Raw genomic sequence first — 17671 nt, forward strand, 5'->3', positions numbered from 1 at the left:
CAAGATGAGGAGAGGATGTTCAAGAGGACAACTCGGTCCAAAGATGTCCCACCAGCATAACCCACCCCCTCCCTGAAAGGTTTGGATGGAAAGTTCACAGGCTCTGCCAAGCAAACTCAGAGGAGAAAGTCTCCATCACCCCCCCTCACCATCACACAGCCTCCAGAAAAATCACACTTTCTTCACAGGTGCATCATAGAACCACAGAATGGTTTGGTCTGGAAGGAACCTTAAAGGTCACCTCATTCCACCCCCTGCCATGGGCAGGGACAACTTCCATTATCCCAGGCTGCTCCAAGCCCCATCCAACCTGGCCTTGAACACTTCCAGGGATGGAGCAGCCACAACTTCTCTTGGTCAATGTAGGCTGATAAACTCCAACACCTCGGAGCCCTGTTGACCGAGAGCCCTGGATGACCTAAAGAGCAGGGTGGCCACAGGACTGGTCAGTACAGGGATGCTGTGCCACCTGCCACCTGAGACCCTCCTCTGGAGCATCCCACTGCTCAATGGCAAAGCCACCCTGGAAAATATCCAACACACTTCCCAGGCTCTTTGTGTTCCGGGAGCATCACCAGCACAGGTGGAACAGACAACCACAGACCCCCAGCATGCTCCAGCACTCCGCGATATGGCACAGCCCAGATTTCTGGTAGGGGTCACAGAATTTAGTGTTGGGAATTAACATCTTGGACAGAACGTCCACCACTCAAGACATTTTCCTCTGAAAGGGAGGAAATGTTTAGACACCTCTGACCCCTCAATATTGTCTTCACAAAACTCAGACCAGAGTTTTGTGACCCTTGGAAAATGAAAGCTGTATTAAATGGAGAGAAAAGCAAGAGACGCCAGGAAAGAAGATGTTTTTCTGACATTTTAGGCTTTCCAGCTTGTTTTCTCTAGGAGTGCCGCCTGTCCACCTGCGTAAGCAAGAGCTTTCTCCCCACTCATCTCCTGCTGACTTGATCCTGCCGTTAAGACCTAATCCGGTGGTTTTCAGCGCTGTGTTTTAGTGGCTGGGAAGCACAGAGAGGCAGCCAGCTCGGGATTATGACGATGACGCAGTCTGGCCAGGTCAGGATGGGGGTGGAAGGAGAAAAAAACAGGCAGAAGACCCAGTTCAAGCATTCCCTTAAACCTAATGGAAACACATCAGCTGTCGGAAGAAAAAGCTGTGAGAGGGCAGTAGAATCATCTACATGAGTGACACCAAATGCCATTTTGGAATAAAGCCACAATTCCAGCTGCTGCCATTTTCTACAACTGTGGTCGCTTTGGTTGACCTTTTCTTCTCTTTACTCTCCAGCTTCAGTGGAAATATTTTAGATATCTCTAACCAAAAAAGATAAAAAGACGCCCCATGTTCTCTTAGAACATCATCCAGCAGGATATTCCTGCCTCTCACCTGCCCATGATCTTTTCAAGAATCAAGGGAGACAAATGACCCTGCTCTGACCCTCAGAGCAGGCATCTCTGGAGGTTTCTTTCTCAGTCCTGCTCCCATTTCCCTGCTCTCCTCCAGCTGAGATCACAGAATCACAGAATCCTTTAGGATGGAAAAGACCTCTAAGGTCATCAAGTCCAACCGTTCCCCCAGTGTCAACTCCACTGCAAAACCATGTCCCCAAGTGCCACATCTACACATTTTCTGAATACTTCCATGGATGGTGATTCCACCACTGCCCTGGGCAGCCTGTGCCAACACTTGGCCACCCTTTCCATGGGGAAATTTTTCCTAATATCAAATCTAAACCTCATCTGGTACAACTTGAGGCCATTTCCTCTTGTTCTGAATGTCTCCACTAGTGATGCAGAGATCCAGCACTGTCACATTGAAGTGGGCTCAGCCACACCCCAGCCAAATGCCCTCAAAGCTGTGCTCCCTGCCCTCCCTCTAGGATATTCCCAGCTGCTTTCCTGGTTTTCTGCTTTATCTGGTGCACCCCACAAGCTGGCCTCAGGCTTTAGTCTCCACCAAGGCAAGGCCAGTCAGAGGAGAATGACTTGTTTTGTCATGCTGGCAGTGCCATTATCACCATATTTGTGAGAAGGTCAGTGGATGAAACTGCAGCTTTTCCCTACCCACCTCCCCAGGATGATGGAGAGAGGACAGTAGGATTGCAGCACCTACCTCTGTGCCCTGATACATCTGCGGGAGATAAAACTTTGAGGTTTATGTTAATTACCAGGTTTAGAGGAAATTTAAGTACATGGGAGATGTATCTGCAGAGATCAATAGGATGCAGAATTCCCATTCCCTCACATGAGCTGCTGCGGTGTTGCAAGCAGAGGTTGGACACAGACCAGTGAGGAAAATGTGATGTAGTGGCAGCAGGCAATTAGATGCCCTTGTGAAAGCCAGAAAACCGTGTTTGGGCTAGTTTCAGGGCTTATTGATTGTGGGACCCTGAGCAAAACCAGCGCCTTGAACCTGTTAAACCATCACCTCAACAAGGTTATTCCAACCCTGCTTGGAAGAATAACAGGTTGTCATTTAATTTGTTTAATTTAAGCTGATTTTGGAAGGCTGGGGTGAGCGGGGAGGGGGTGGGAACAACATACTTTAATTCAGCCACTTCCAAATCATCCTGTTAGTTACTTTTGGAACAATTTGCCAATGAAAATAGTATTTTCAGGGAACGTCAAACTGCGTAAGTGCATCAGAAATTTCCCCCTACGAGGTGATGAGAGCCAACGCTCTTTGCAGCTGGGTCCATCACGACTCAGCGACCAAGAGCATCCTCAGATGCCTGTGAGCCTTTAGCAAGACCATGAGTGCCAAGAAAATAACATTTCCAGGGATAAGGAGCATCACTCTTTCTCCTCTGGTCTGCCAGCAGATTAATAGATGGATAAAAACAATCCATTACAGTTTTTTTCCGAAGTACTGGCTGTTCCTCCTTGCCCAAGTCATTATTTTGGAGAGGTTGGGAGCTAGGGCATCCATCGGAGCTGATGATGGTCAAGCAAGGACCAAGCACTGGGTTGGTCTTCGCCCACCCCAGGTGCCCTAGTCAACTCAGGAAGGCAGAGCCATCAGCACTGCATTGCATCTCAGCCTGGATCTGCCACGGGGCTCAGCTCTGCAGAGTGGGGCGTATTCTGCTGCAGCATCTGAGCAATAGGAAAAACTCCCAAACCTGAAACGTCATCGCCTTGTACTGCAGAGACTAGGATGATGACTGCTTCAGTGCCACACTCCATGACTGCATCCCTGAACTGCATCCCGTGACAATGGGAAGCCGCAGAGGGTGGCTGGACCAAGCCAGTGGAGAATGGAGAACCTGTGTGATGTGAAGGGAACTGTGGTGCATGAAACCATTTGAAAATGGCTGGGAAATGCTCTAAACCCTCCCAAAACATTGACCAGGGACACTCCTGTTAAACTGCCAGATGACAACCCATCTCTTGGAGAGCAGAGCAAGAAGCCAAAATGAGCTTAGCAAGGTGAAAAAAAATCAGATGGAGCTCTGGAAGGCAAAGTATTGAACACAGCTCTGTGCAGTTAAGTGCACAGACACAGGAAATGCTCCCCACCCACCTGAAAGTGGATGGGAGTGACAGGTTGACTTGTAGGATCTGCAGAAGGAAACCAGGAATGGCAAAGTGGGTCTTCATAGGAGATCCAGCCAGCAGAGAGCAACCCCAGATCCTTGGGGCCAGCAAACATGGGCCCACAGGAAAGAGCTGGAGGAATCAAGGCTCTGCAGGATGGGGGAATGGCGGGAGACAGGGTCTTGAGTGAGGGGCTTAAGTTGCACTGAAGATTCAGGAAAGGAGCTTGCCCACAACCGTGCCATCCTGCCAGTTATCCTTGTTTTAATCTTCTAAACATCCATGTATTTGCAAATAGAGCTCACTTCTGTTGGACAACTGCACTTAGAACCTTGACACTGAGCCAAGCCTATGGTCAGTCATGCTTCAGGGATGCACCAAATTTAGGGTTTTTCCCCCTGAGCCAAAGGCCAAGGAATGGGAGCCAGGAGATGCCACCTCACAGCAGGAGATGCCACCTCACAGCAGGAGATGCCTCGATAGATTCCGCAGGGATACTCTGCCAGGGTTGTGCATGAGCTCCAAAGGACCCATATCATGCCCAAAAGATGCCAGCACAGTTGGAAACGTGCCCCAAGGGGTGAGACAATCAAATATCCATCCCCTAAGTGTCAGTTTTTAGATGCCCTTTTTTTAGGAGAACCCAAAGGACTCTCCAAAAAGGATGCTCACAGCCACAGATCCATGCTGGATGCTCATAAAGAAGGAGAGACCACAGGGAGATGTGTGGACCTCCAAGGACAAGTGACTTGTCCTCCAGCAGTCTGAAAATGAGAGACGCAGCACTGCAAAAAGCTCCAGGCACATTCCCAGTATCCTTGTCACTTGGGGGGTAGCTGAGAGGAGAGCCCCTCCAGGGTCCCAGGAAAGCAGAAAGCACCCACTTTCCAGCACATCCTCTGAAACAGATGAGGATGCAACCAGGAGCATCTCCCCACAGTGCACAGCAGCAGGCATCCTGTGGCCCCCCTTGATCCACGACCCGCCTCATTCCCCTCCTCCTCCAGACCCTGCTGGCTGCCCTGGTTTTAATCCCACAGGCAGCATCATCCCAATAATTTCCCTCCATTTTCAATCTACTTCCCTCCATTTTCAATCTACTGAGCTGAGGGCAGTCCACAAATCCCTTCATCCTGAGAGCGAAGCAATCTACTGCTTCATCTCATCCCATCTCCATCTCTCTAATCCCTGGAAACAGGGATGAGACTTGGAGCACATGGCTGCCCCAGAGGGGTCTGTCCAGGAGCTGGTGGACAGAAAGACAGGGGTCTGGGGTTGCTCTCATGAGTGCCACCCAACTTCTCAAAGCACCTGGGGCACCCAGGCTGATCCAGGAATGGGGGAACAGGTCTTCCCATTCCCCACAACTGCCATGCCAGGGACATAAGGGACAGATTGGGTACAGCATCACTCTGCTGGTCCCCTCCATGTAAAATCCATGGCAACCAAGCAAGGGTGACAGGGGAGCCACAACCAACCCGGTCCCACAAATCCCAGTTGGATCCAGTGCTCTGCTTGTGCCATTCCTCCACAAGCCCAAACCCACAACTTTCATCCCAGCCATAGATGTCCTTTTGGAATGGGCGACTGATGGGAGATGTGGGAAGGGAGACTCTTGTCTCTCCCTGCCCTGGAGAAGCAACCTGGCATCCCAAGTGGATCAGTGAGGGTGCAGACTAACACCATCCTTCCTTTTTCAAGCATCCATTGGCATGGGGCTGGAGGAGGTGGGGGGTGATGCCACGCCGATGGCCACGTCCTGCCTGACATTGTCCCCAGCCAAAAGCACCGCCAGGAAGGAGGATGCAGGGGTGGTGTGTGACAAGGCTGTCTGGTGGCTGTGCCAGCGGAGGAGCCGCACTGCACGGTCCCCATCCCACACTCTGCAGTGGTGCCTCTCCCCAGGTTTGGCTTGTGAGGAGGAGGACGGGGGCCCTTGGCATCTGGGGGTGGATCGCTACCGTGCTGCGCTCAGACTCTGACAGCAGGCTCCAAAACTGTCACTCCAGATCTGTTTTCACTTCAGCTAAACCTCAACCCCGATTAAAATCAAGGAAAGCCGCCTTCTCCTCTCTCCTTCTTCCTATGGTAGGTCCTCTGTAACCTCGGGTCTCAATGCGGAGCCAAACCCCGGCGAGGGAATGGGTGAACTGGCTCCGCTGGGAATTGGGGCTACTCCAGAAAGGGTCACAGCTGTCCCTGTCCCCAGACCTGGCCCTGGCAGTGAGGGCACAGCCACTGCAATGTGAGGCCATGGGTCTCTGCCAAAATCCACAGGGGATATGCCACCGATGCCACGACCTGCCTCTGCCATGGGTGGTATCCAGGCAGCTCTGACACTGCATCTGTTGGGTAGAGGGGGTCTGGTGCCAGCAGGGTGCACCCACTGCCGACTGCCAGCTCATTCAGCAAACCCCAAATTAAATAAAGAAATAAACCAGATACATGTGTGTGTGCGTGATCGCAGCACCAGGATGGACGCATTCAGCAGGAAGCTGGAAAAAAGCTCAGTGCAGCCCTCACCAATTGTGGAAGTCTTTAAATTTGCTTTCCAACTCAGCTGGCCAAAAAGCAGCTGTAGAGAACTGGCAGACTCATGTCATATGGGCTGTCACCCACCCTCATGCTGCAGGATCGGGGTGGGGGCTCAATGGCAGATGTGTCACCCTGCGGGTTTAGAAACCACCCTCTGCTTCTCCAAAGGCAGACACAGACTGGAGCCACGGCTACAAGTGCTCTGCTGCCAGTTGGATCAAGCTTGTCCCAGTGTGCTGGGCATGTGTCCCCCATGCCACAGGGAGCCACACCACCGGCAAGGTGCCCTCTCTGCTTGCTCCATGGCAAACACCCATTTTCCAAGAGGGTGCCTGGGGAAAAAAAATCATCCTCTGAGAAAAGCAATTCTGGGACCACCAAGGCAGGGAGGGAACCAGCACCGCTGGCTGGTACCCAGCGGAGAATCCCACAAGGTGGAGGGTGGGCATCTCCCCATGCCTGCCCCCCCAGTCCCCTTCGCTGCCACCCCAAACAGGTGCTGGCTTGGTCCTCCACCGATCCCGACAACATTCCTCTTTCCTCATCCTACGTGCTAAATTCCTGCAGCTTCCTTATGACATTTTGAAGTAATCAAAATAATGTTGAAAGCATTTAAAGAGGGATTTTTCCTCCTGGCCTTTTTTCCCCCACTCCAAATGACCATTTTTTCTTCAGAAATAAATGTCCTCTTAATTCAGTAAGATTAAAAGAACATTTTTTATGGTTATTTCCCAAGAAGAAAAATTTGCTGTTGTATCTGAGAACACCAAAAATATTTATATAAATGAATCTACAAAAGAAGGAGGGAAGTCTGAGATTAAGAGCTTCGAAAATATTACTGAATTATTTTGGAATTTTGTATTAAGAGCAAAACCCCAGCTATTAGGAAAAAATGCCTTTTCTTTTTAATTCAGAGTTGGGTTTCTGTATCAAAATGTAGCCCAGCATCTGTCCTTGCATCTGTCAAAACAAAGGTCAATCATTTTACGGAAACTTAAACACAACGTCCTTGATCCACTGTTTCTCGTTTATTTTTAAGCAGGACATGACTTCCAACTAAAAAAAATCAGCTTTTCTAAGACAGTTCACATTCAAAATACATTATTCCAGAAAACTCAGGTTATGAGAAAAATATATCCAAGACTATTTTCCCTTTATAAGAATGAGATGATACTTCGGGATTGATTTCAACAGCTTTTAAGTCCTCTATGACGTTTGCAACTAATATTTAATTTTTCTACTTATGAAGTAAAGATGTAACCAAAGAAAATGCAACAGAAATGTGATGATATCAGGAATTCAGGTTTCCTGAGGAAAATGGGTATCTGAGGGGTATCAGAAAACAAAGCGAGCATCACACTGAAGGATATTCCTCTCTACAAATCAAATTTCCCCGGCAAAAGGAAAAAAAAAGAATGGAAATAGGATAGGATTAAGAAATAAAACTATTTTTAAAATTAAAAATTAATGGAAGTGGAATGGAATTAAAAATCAAAATATTTTTAAAAATACTGAAAATGGAATTAAAAAATAAAGATACTTTAAAAATAATGGAAATGAAAGCAGAAGGTAAAAATCAAATGAATCAGAATTGGGGGTTTTATTACGTTGCCAGACTAAGACATGATTAACATCTCTGTTATGTCAGTATCTGTTTCTTGAAGGCAATTCCATTTGTGCCATTCCCACCCAAGCGCATACACAAATGACACTGTCCAAAGTCTGAGCTGTAAATCACAGAATTTAGGAATAGCTGGATATTCTGGTTAGGGCAGAGATGGACTCTTCCCTATACTGGGAGACAGTCTTTGACGTTAGCTGCCAGACACAGGTAAAAGGGAATTTAATTAAAAATAAAGCACATACTATGAGAACGAAATTTTTGCAAAACAAATTTCACAACAATATTTGTCAAAATTTGCAAACAATATTCAGCAAAGTAATTTTCCAATGATATTTTGCAAATATCTCCTAAGACAGACTTGGGGAGCAGTCGCTAACTTAAGGGAACCCCGTTGCTCGTGCTCCGATGTCTCCCATAATCCCACCTCCCTCTGCCGCAGACTTAAATTTCCTCTACGTGAGATTCACTTAAAACTGCTCTTAAGCATTCAAAGCTCTTCCGACCCACACCAGAGCCCTAGACCCAACTCGTTCCATGGTTCTTCCCTGATTTCCACTGGTAGGAAAAGTTGCCCGCAGCGGGTGGTCTTCCACCAAGACAATCTTTTAAATCTCCTTACCTTCCCCAAAGAGCCGCTTTCGTGCCGATTTGGTGGGAGGGGGGTCCAGACAGATGGCCAGTCTTTTCACGTTTGGAAAGGATGAAAAATGCTACAGGGGAAAAAAATCCCAGTGATTTTTTTTTTTTTACTCCGCCGTTCAGCGCAGAAGGGCTCCCAACCTCATTGGTCCTGGGAGATCCACCACGTGGCTCGGAATGAAGGGCACATGACCTATTTTCTCCCAAATCCCTGGGTTTGCAGGAAAGGGGGATGCACCCACTGCTGATGTTCTTGTCATTTCATGGGCTTTGATTTATTTATTTATTTTTATTATTTTTTTAAAGGCCACTGAGCAAATCTGGATGCCTCGAGGCGATGAGGGTGAACTAGCCAACGCTTCCAACATGAAGGAGGAAGGAGCTCAGCACAAGATGAGCACCAGTGCACTGCCTGTGTGCAGGGGGAAATTTGGGCATGCTTTATAGGGTGCCTGCCCACTCACTCCAGAGACGGAGCCTCTGGGAGGGAGAGGAGGGCTCTGCTAAACCCTCCATCTCAGAGGCAGCAGCACAGTGGGAAGGACCAGGCTGAAGCCCTGCCTGCACATCCCAGAGTTCAGCTGGCTCCCTAGAGGAAGGACCAAAAGCAGTGGAGGGAGTGTGACACACGCCAGGTGGGCATCTCCTGCTCCCACTGCCCCATGGCCATGCCAGCCTCAAAGAGCGTTTCAATATGTGCCCCCATAAACACTCTCCAAGCCCAAAACACAGCACAGTTCTGGGGATGTTCTGCCCCATAAAGGTCCCTGAGACCTTGCAGAGCAAGGAAGACCAAGCCACAGCTCCCAGCCCCTGATTCTGACTGGTGCTTCAGGTTTCTCCTTGTCCCAGTTCTGAGCCACCACATCACAGTTTTGGTCCACAGGCCAAGCATGTCTTGTCCTTTACTCAGTGACCAGGGCAGGTACCAGCCCATCGGTGCCCAGACATTCAGTTTGGGGAAGGGAAAAGGAACTTTTGAGCCCCAGACATTCTTGTGGTTTTTTCCATCAAATTTCAAGCCCATAGGTTCACAGCATTTAGGAGCTGCATTTTTCTGGCAAGCCGAGTCTCCACCTGGCTGTGCCCACCCCTGGCTGTGCCACCGTGCCATGACAGTGATACACCTGTTCATCTCCTCTGCCAATGGAAAGCTCCAAGGGAATCTACCTCTGGCATCAGCCCTTGGATGTCAGTGATGTCACTTCTGCAGAGCAGCCATCCCATCACCCAAGGGCTCAAGCCCTTCTTATCCAGGCATAACACCTAAGGCTTGGGCTTTGGTGAAACAGCCATGGCCACCTCCATCCCTTCTTAGCGCTACCACCACCCCAGATGTTGGTTCTTCCTTGCAGATGTTCCCCCTTCACAGCTCTGCACAGGGATGGGAAGGCATCAGGAGCACAGCCCCTAATTCCAGGTTCTTCCCAAGGATGGACTGCCTCACCATGCTGTTCCCAAAACTGCAAGTAAAGCCAAAAAATGCCCCAAAAATTGTGAAGAAGTGCAGAGTTTCACCCAAATCCTCTCTGTCTCGGAAGGTCGTGCTTCTCCAGCTACCAGCCAGACCATGGGGCATTTAATTCCAACAAATATAGATTGAGGGAGAAACTTTCCATACTCAGATGCAAACTACAGACCCAGTGCAAAGCATTCAGCTTGCTGCTTCCCTCTCCCATGTTTTCCAATCGCCAAGGTGCAAAGGGAGAGAAGAAACTTCAGCAACCCGGCCTAGTGAAGGGTGTCCCTGCCCACGGCAGGGGATTGGAACCAGATGATCTTTAAGGCTCCTTGCAACCCAAAACATTACATGATTCTGTGATTCCATGAACCTCCCCACACACCTTCCAGCCCCGTCCTCCTTCCCCAGCGATGGATGCCCAGCTAAAGCTGACTCCCCAGTAATCTTCCCAATAATTATATAATAGAGAGGCAGGTGGATAAATCATTTCAGGCCGCTGTGCTGATAGAAAGCAAGCTGGATTAAAAGATCAGAACAAGCAATACTTAGATTAAAATGGTTTGTTATTTTCAGCTGCGGGAAAAAAAATCTGTGGCTAAAGCATGGAAGATGTGAAGGGAAGGTGCATCATCTTCCTTTCCCCAAAACCCAAGCTTTTTACGTATTAAGCAAGACGAATTCTAAGTTTCCAACCTAAAATGAGGTTTTGCTTCCTAACGGGTCAAAAAAATACAATTTGGCAGTTTATGTGGCATTTTAGCTAAAGATTAAGAGCAGCGCAGAGATGATTCAAGTTATATTTTGCCCACATTAAGACATCAGACCCCTTAAACCAGGAGAGTCAGTGCACAGCTTGGCAGATAACGTCACTACCTGCTAAAAACATGACTCCTGGCATTATGGGCAGCAACACATTTGCCTTGTTCTGTGCCTCCCCGCACCCCCGAGCTGATGGCAGGCAGATGCCAGGCTTACCGGCAGCAGAGAGGTGGCGGTGGCAGCTGGGAGAAGCCCTTCAGACAGCGGGGCAGCTCTCTGCAGGGACCTATATGTTGTCCCCCTGGCCTCCAGCAAGGTCGGTGGCCTGGGGTGCCACACTCTGACTGATGGCTTTGGAAAGGCGTGAAGGGGAGGCAGGAAAAACAGGGTGAGAGTGGGAGCTGGCGCTGGGGCTGAGCTCTCCGCAGGGCATGGCACTCATCAGCCGCGTCCCGGATCGATGAGTGAGCTCTGCTCGTTCACCTTCAAGTTCAGATTAAGCAGAAGGGTCAAACTGGGAAATGGTTTGCCACTGGAGAGCACAGCCCCATCACCACGCTGCAGCCTCGTGTCACAGCCTTTTCCCTTGCCAGAACAGGCAATTCCCACCCCAGCACCCCACAGCATCTCCAGCTTCCAGCATCAGCAGTGACTGCTCACTCCATCACATGGAGGGGAGGTGGAGCAGCAGCAGTTTTCCCAGTGTAAAGTGGTCTCCAAAAACAGACTCATAGAATATACTTGAGTTGGAAGAGATCCACAAAGATCGAGTCCAGCTCCTGGCCTGGCACAGGACAACTCCAAGAATCCCATCATGTGTTTTTCCAGGTGTCCCTCCCACCTGGAGTTTTTCTATAAAATAGTCATGGTACCACACACACACAGTCTCAGTCTTGAGTTCCGAGGATGAAATCCCAAGGGGCAAGAAGTCCAAGACACAGCATTGAGGGGGGCTTGGACAAAGCCAGGCACCAGGCTTCTCTCCCACCTGTGGATATGGGAGAGGGGCCCGGACACAGGTCTGGGAGAAGAGATGGGATGTTGGACAGGGATCATGAGAAGGTAGAAAAATTATGTCAGAGAACTTCCTGGAGGGAGGTGAGAGCTGCAGGATGTTGTGATGTTCACCCAAATGAACAATAACTTTAGCAACTACTTATTGCAAAAAAGTGTCTTCGCTAAAGCCAGAGAATAAAATGCATTTGCTGGACAGTTTGGAGACTTGGTCCCAGACTGGACGCTGAGCTGCCCCGGAAAAGACATGTCCCGGTTTTCCTGGGGTTGGTAGTGGGGGATCCCTTCCCCAAGACTTGCTATGCCAGCAAGCAGGGAAGAGACAGGGACCTCCAGGGATGCACTCCCAAGTGCATCCTTCCTTCAGCTCATGGCTTTCAGGCCACTGTCCAGCCCAAAAATCCCTCTACGGATGGATGCCTTTGTAAGAGGATGCTCATAGCAAGCCGGAACTGCAGACAGAGACCTCATGACAGGACATAACCAGTATCCCCCACATCACCAGACCATGGATAAACCTCCTCACAGTTTTTTTGGCAAGTTCTACTCTTGCTGCACCTTACTGGGTCACCTGCAGCTCCTCTGAGAAACCTCCATCCCCTTTTCTAAAACACACCATCCTGTCGCAGGTGTAGGGTGTTGCTCTGGTCAGTCTCTCCCAGGGTTTTACGTGCAGAAAACAGGAATAAGTGACACTTTTAAAAGGAAAAAGGGAGAAAAGAGAGGTGGATTTCTCTGCTGCTACAACATTTCTGCTTTATGGAGCTGTCTTCTCCCCCGGAGACACATGTCCTCCTCTTCGCTAATGGAAAATGTTGCCCCGCCATCCATTCGTGCCAGTCAATGCCTGGGACAACATGATGGCCCCGGGCCAACACGGATCTATTTTAGTCACAAAAGCAGAGTGGCTGATGAAAATCACTCTGCCTATGCACTTCCCAGCTTAGCTCTTTAGCTGGTTTTAATGGAATGACCAACATGGTGGAAAGCAGGCAGCAAGGGCAGAGACAGCAGGATGGGAGACCTGCAGAGACGGACGAGAGAGGCCCAGCATCCTCCCTGTTTTATAGCCTAAGGGAGCTGCAAAGACCCTTTCCAGGATTTTCCCAGAGAAGTTGCGGCTCTCCCATCCCTGGAAGTGTTCAAGGCTGGGTTGGACAGGGCTTGTGGAAGGTGTCCCTGCCCATGGCAGGGGAGTAGAACAAGACGGTCTTTAAGGTCCCTTCCAATCCGAACCATTTTGGGATGCTCTGATTTTGAAAGAGACTGAACTGACCTTACCTTACCCTGCAGGATGGCCTTGAGCTCCAGAGTGATTCCTGGGAGGGTCTGGCTGCACCAGAAAAGGGCATGCTGAGTGCTCGGGTGGGGAACCCAGCAGTCCACGGCCTGGGCCTGCAGACCAGGACATGGCAGAGGTTAGCACAGCACAGAGGAAGGACACCCAACAGCTGCTTAATGTGAATTTCAGAGAGAAGTAAAACATAGATTGGGTTTAGGAGTGGGGGTAAAATGATCAGGAGCATCACCTCCAGGTTGTGTTTGAGGTAGGTAAGCCCCACCTAATATTTTTCTCTACATTCCAAACAGGTTTGGGCAGATCCTCAGAGTCCATCAAGTGAAATCATCCAAAGCGCTGCTCTGTGGAGGAGGGGATGCCTGGGATCCCCCAGGTGAACACAGCCCAGTGGTCCACCTAGAAATCCAACCGTGATGGAAATCATCCAGCATGTTTCAGTGACATGGGGTGCCGGATTATTTTTATTGCTGTATCTGTGCTGCTGCTTCCAATAAGTTAACTGGGGCATGCACTACCCGTCAATACAATCAATGGAGCAGCCTGAGCTGCTAATAAATCGAGTGCCAGAGGGCAGGAAAGTCTCTCCATTGCCTAAAATATTCCCTGGGCAGTAGGGTGGGTGAGCAGCAGACCCCACTCGTTGCTTGGACTTGGTGCTGCTCTTAATGTGCCGAGGCAGCTTGTGTGTTAACAGGGAAAATCTTCCTCTTCCTGGTGACTCAGCAACCTCTGTGCTCATCCCCAGTGACCTGGGCACTTCCCTGCTATGGGAAGGAGCCTGGCAGTGGGAGGGGAGCCCATGGGACCTCCTGAGGTCAGTGTTCAGTCCTGCTGATGCTCGTAGCAGTGTCAGCACTAAGATCAGAGCAGGTTGCCCAGGGCTTTATCCCTTTGGGGGTTGAAAACCTCCAAGGATGGAGACTACGCAGCCTCTTTCAGCAACTAGCTGTCCTCAGAATTCCATGTTTTTTCCCTAAAACATCCTATAGGTCTCTCCATGTCCTCCAAGGTAGCGGCTGCATCCCCAGCTGGTGTCACCTGCAATCAGGACACATCCCAAGATGGACCTTGAGATTCCTCAGGGTTCACTCCTCTCCACTGAACCTACACAAGCCAAATAAATTTTGAATCCCCCTAACTGTCACAATTGTAACATCCTTCCCCATGGACTCTGGCCAAAAAAAAAAAAAATTGGAAGGGATGAAAAACCCAAAGTGTGACTCACCGTTGGAGGAGCCGCAGGGACAGGCCAGGGATCCCGTGGGGCTGTGGGTCAGCAGTAGAGGTGGCAGGGAAGGATCTGGAAAACAGCACATCTCAACAGCCTGAGGTGCCCAGCCAGTCCCACCCTCCAGAATGAACAAGAGCATCCTGCCAGCACTGCTGCCGTGGCCAAGGGCAACATGAGGAACAGGGAAGCACAAAGGCAAATCAGCCCGGAACAGAGGAAACGTCGGTAATTGCTTTATTCCAATCAGTACAAATTGCTGGTCACTGATTTCAGGATTGAGAAAAAGAAGGAAGAATCCTGACCATTGTACTAGCTTCATCAATATTACCCATGCACAAGGGGGCTCAGACAAGGATCCAGGATGCTGGAAGGACAAGGCGTTGCAAGGAAACCCCAAGCCTTCTCCCCACTGCCAGTGTGGGCATAGAGCAACAACCCACAGCCCACAAATTCACGAGGGAAGAGATTGTATTTGTCTTCCAGGTCATAGGTTTGAGTTTATCCCAAGCCAAGGCTTAAGCAACCAGGGAATGCAGCATTAAGGAATTTGTCAGCAGTTTTCTTAATCAAATCTTGGTCCATCTCCCAGCAGCTCTGCTCCTTCTTATGTTACACTCCTTCCTCTCTGCCACCACAGGCTGCAGGGTGAGATCCCAGCCATGAGCCCATGGTCCTGAACCCACAGTCCTGAACCCACGTGGTGTTCCCCGTGATTAAGGTGCAGGTCACCTGCAAGTACACCTGTACCTGTGTCTCCCAGAGGACTGGTGCCATGCTGGGACAACCTCACTTCCAGCACGGGTAAGAGTGATCCTCAGGTAACCCACAAGCAGCCTCCAAGCAGAAACCTCAGCACTGCAAAGCACATCTTGGCCATGGCTGCTTCAAGCATCCTCTGACATCTCCAGTGGGGTTGTTTCCAGAAGCTTCTGCTGGGCACAGCCACCCAGCAGACGTGGATATGGATCTGTGTCAACTGCCTGTGTCCCCACATCACACAACAGTGGCTCCTTGCTCATCAGTGACCAGTGCAAAACACTCAGGAATTGTCTTAAAAGGCATCATGACATGGACAAGAAACATCTGGGCTGCTGGCGGACCAACATCCTCACCACCAACTCCCAAATCCTCTCTCCAGCATGGCCAAAGCCCCTGCAGTTCGTATCTGCCCTGAGAGTACAAGCAAAGGGGTAAATTATATTTTTTTTCCTGGTTGTTCACTTCAGTGAAGCACGCATTGGTGCTGGGAGAGGCACCAGCAAGCTTATCCCACCAAAAGCTTTTCATCTCCTGATCCATGGTGGTGGAGAGCATGGCTCCATCCCTGCACGGCCAGTTTGCCTGCTAGCTTTCATGGACTATGTCCCATCAGGAAATTTGGTCAGCAATGTTCACAAGAGTCACTCAGGATGCTGAAAGAGTAATTTCTGAACAGCAGAACATCCAGATCCCAGCAAATCCCACCTATTGCTCCCAGGTAAAAGCACCTGAGGATATAAGGAATTTAGTCTTGGATGGGAAAGGAGGAAACACAGAGACACGGACAAACCTTCTACAAAAGAGGGTTTGACCACATGGCATCAACAGGATGCCAAGTTGAAGGAAGTGTGTGTGCTTCCTGCTCATGCCCAGCCTCCAAGGTGAGCTGACAGGTACTTCCATGTGGGAGCAGGTCCCACACCTGATCCTACAGGACTGTGAAAAATCCCTGCTTTTGCTCAGGCACAGTAGGATGCACTATTCTACCATCCCAAATACCAGCAGGTTTTCCCATATCCCCTTCTCCATACCACTCCCACTTCCCAAAAATACCAAACCCTGTTCCAACACCCACCCTTTCTCTCCTTCAAACTCAAGACTTCAGTTTACCCTCACCGGTGAGTTCTTGGCTGTCTATGCCCATTGGGAACCTTCCTTGGGATATCTGGGACCATTGGGCACCTGTGTGAGGTCCAAGCTCCACAGAAAGCACAGAGAGCTAGGAGCTGTCCTCTGGCTTTGCTGTGACCCTCCAGGGAAAATTCCAGGTCTTTGGGAAGAAATGCTGTGCAGTGGTGAGGGATGGCTGGAATGGGATGGGGATGGGAATGGCTGGGATGAGATGGGATGGGATAGGGATGGGATGAGGTGAGATGGGAATGAGAATGGGATGGCAACGCTGGGATGTGATGGAATAGGGATGGGATGGGGACAGGGCTGGGACAGGATAGGATGGGATGGGATGAGATGGCGTGGGGATAGGACGGAATAGGATGGAATGAGACAGAATGGGATGGAATGGGGACAGGATGGGGATGGGGCTGGGACAAAATAGGATGGGATAGGGATGTTCTCCCACCATATCACCAAAGCCTGAGCTATAGCACACCCTATAGATGGGAACATTAGTGAGATGGTTCCATCTGCATTGTCCCCCTCAGGCTGCCAGCCCCCTTCATGTTGGAGAGGACCCTGCTTCATCCATTTGGGATGCAGCACCCCTTGCATCACCAGGATCTGCTTTGTTCTGCCATTTGGGGTTTTCAGCACCGCTGCTCGTGGTGCAGGGGAGAGAACGATCCTCCCCTGACCTGTGTTCCCATCATCCACCTTCCCGGGTGTTTTACGCAGACAGGGGCAATGATTTTAATGTCCCAGTGAACAAGCTGTCGGGATGCATCAGCCTCAAAGGGCAGACCTGATTCAGAGCTGGCTTCTCCTCCCAGGCACTGCCTGGGCAAGGAAAACCAATTCCAGCTCTGCGCACACGCACACGCACACACACACACACATACGTGCACTGGTGCCTGTGATTTTCTGGCCTTTTAACTAAAAATCCTTGAAAACCCCACTGCTGAAGAGGGGGAGGCAACGAGGCCGGGGTGGGGGGTCGGCGATGAGGTGCCGCCGGGCAGGCAGAGTGGGCGGCCCCGCAGGCAGAGCCGGAGTGACGTGATGGGACCTGAGCGCTCCGAAGCCGTCAAGAGCCTGGGCAGAGATGAGCTGAGAAAAGCCATGAGTGGAGCTGACATCTGCCCCCTGGGCGGGTACCTAATGAGCGGAGACATTGTCCATTTGGGGAGACGAGGTAAAGTTAAAAGATTTCCGAGCTGACACCTGGCAGCCTCCATCGGTATTCCGGGCGAAACAGCAAGAGAAGGAAAACGGAGATGGAGGGCTGAAACCGGTCACCCCCGGGCTCCACAGGGGTGGGTGAGCTGGATAGGGACGGTGTTGGCATCTCAGCATTTCATCTACGCTGCCCAAATCTCCCCATTTGTGATTTTCTGCCAGGTTAGAAGAGAAACTGGTGCTTTGTGAGGTGGGAGGGGTCTGACAGGGTCCCATGTGGCCCCATGCCTGATGAAAAGGCAGCAGCATGGCAGGGAGCACATTCCTGGGTCCAGCAGCATATCAGAGTTGCTCTCGGCTGGGATCTGGGCATGGGCTGCTGTGTCCCCAGGGTCCCTACATCCTGGGAGTCGGATGGCACTGAGCAATGCCCCAGCCCCCAACATCACCCAGCAGCTCCCTCCCGCCACTTCCACAAACCTAGTTCAGTCAGTCCCTATA

The 17671-nt window shown here is 50.4% G+C and overlaps 1 protein-coding gene across 18 annotated transcripts in view; it reads right to left on the reverse strand.

Annotated features, from left to right (window-relative positions):
• PCBP3 (poly(rC) binding protein 3) overlaps window positions 1-17671 on the reverse strand; it is a 52328-nt gene that overhangs the window by 31251 nt on the left and 3406 nt on the right. For 15 of the 18 annotated variants that reach the window (XM_064660338.1, XM_064660337.1, XM_064660335.1 and 12 more), the window contains exon 1: window positions 12870-12983. The gene's annotated coding sequence lies outside the window, so the exon portion shown is untranslated. Of the gene's footprint in view, window positions 1-8333; window positions 8425-12864; window positions 12984-17671 lie in introns of those variants that run through there. The other 3 variants (XM_064660321.1, XM_064660322.1, XM_064660323.1) reach the window with 3 other exon arrangements.

Source organism: Pseudopipra pipra, chromosome 7, assembly GCF_036250125.1.
Source record: "Pseudopipra pipra isolate bDixPip1 chromosome 7, bDixPip1.hap1, whole genome shotgun sequence".
NCBI classification, from domain to species: domain Eukaryota; kingdom Metazoa; phylum Chordata; class Aves; order Passeriformes; family Pipridae; genus Pseudopipra; species Pseudopipra pipra.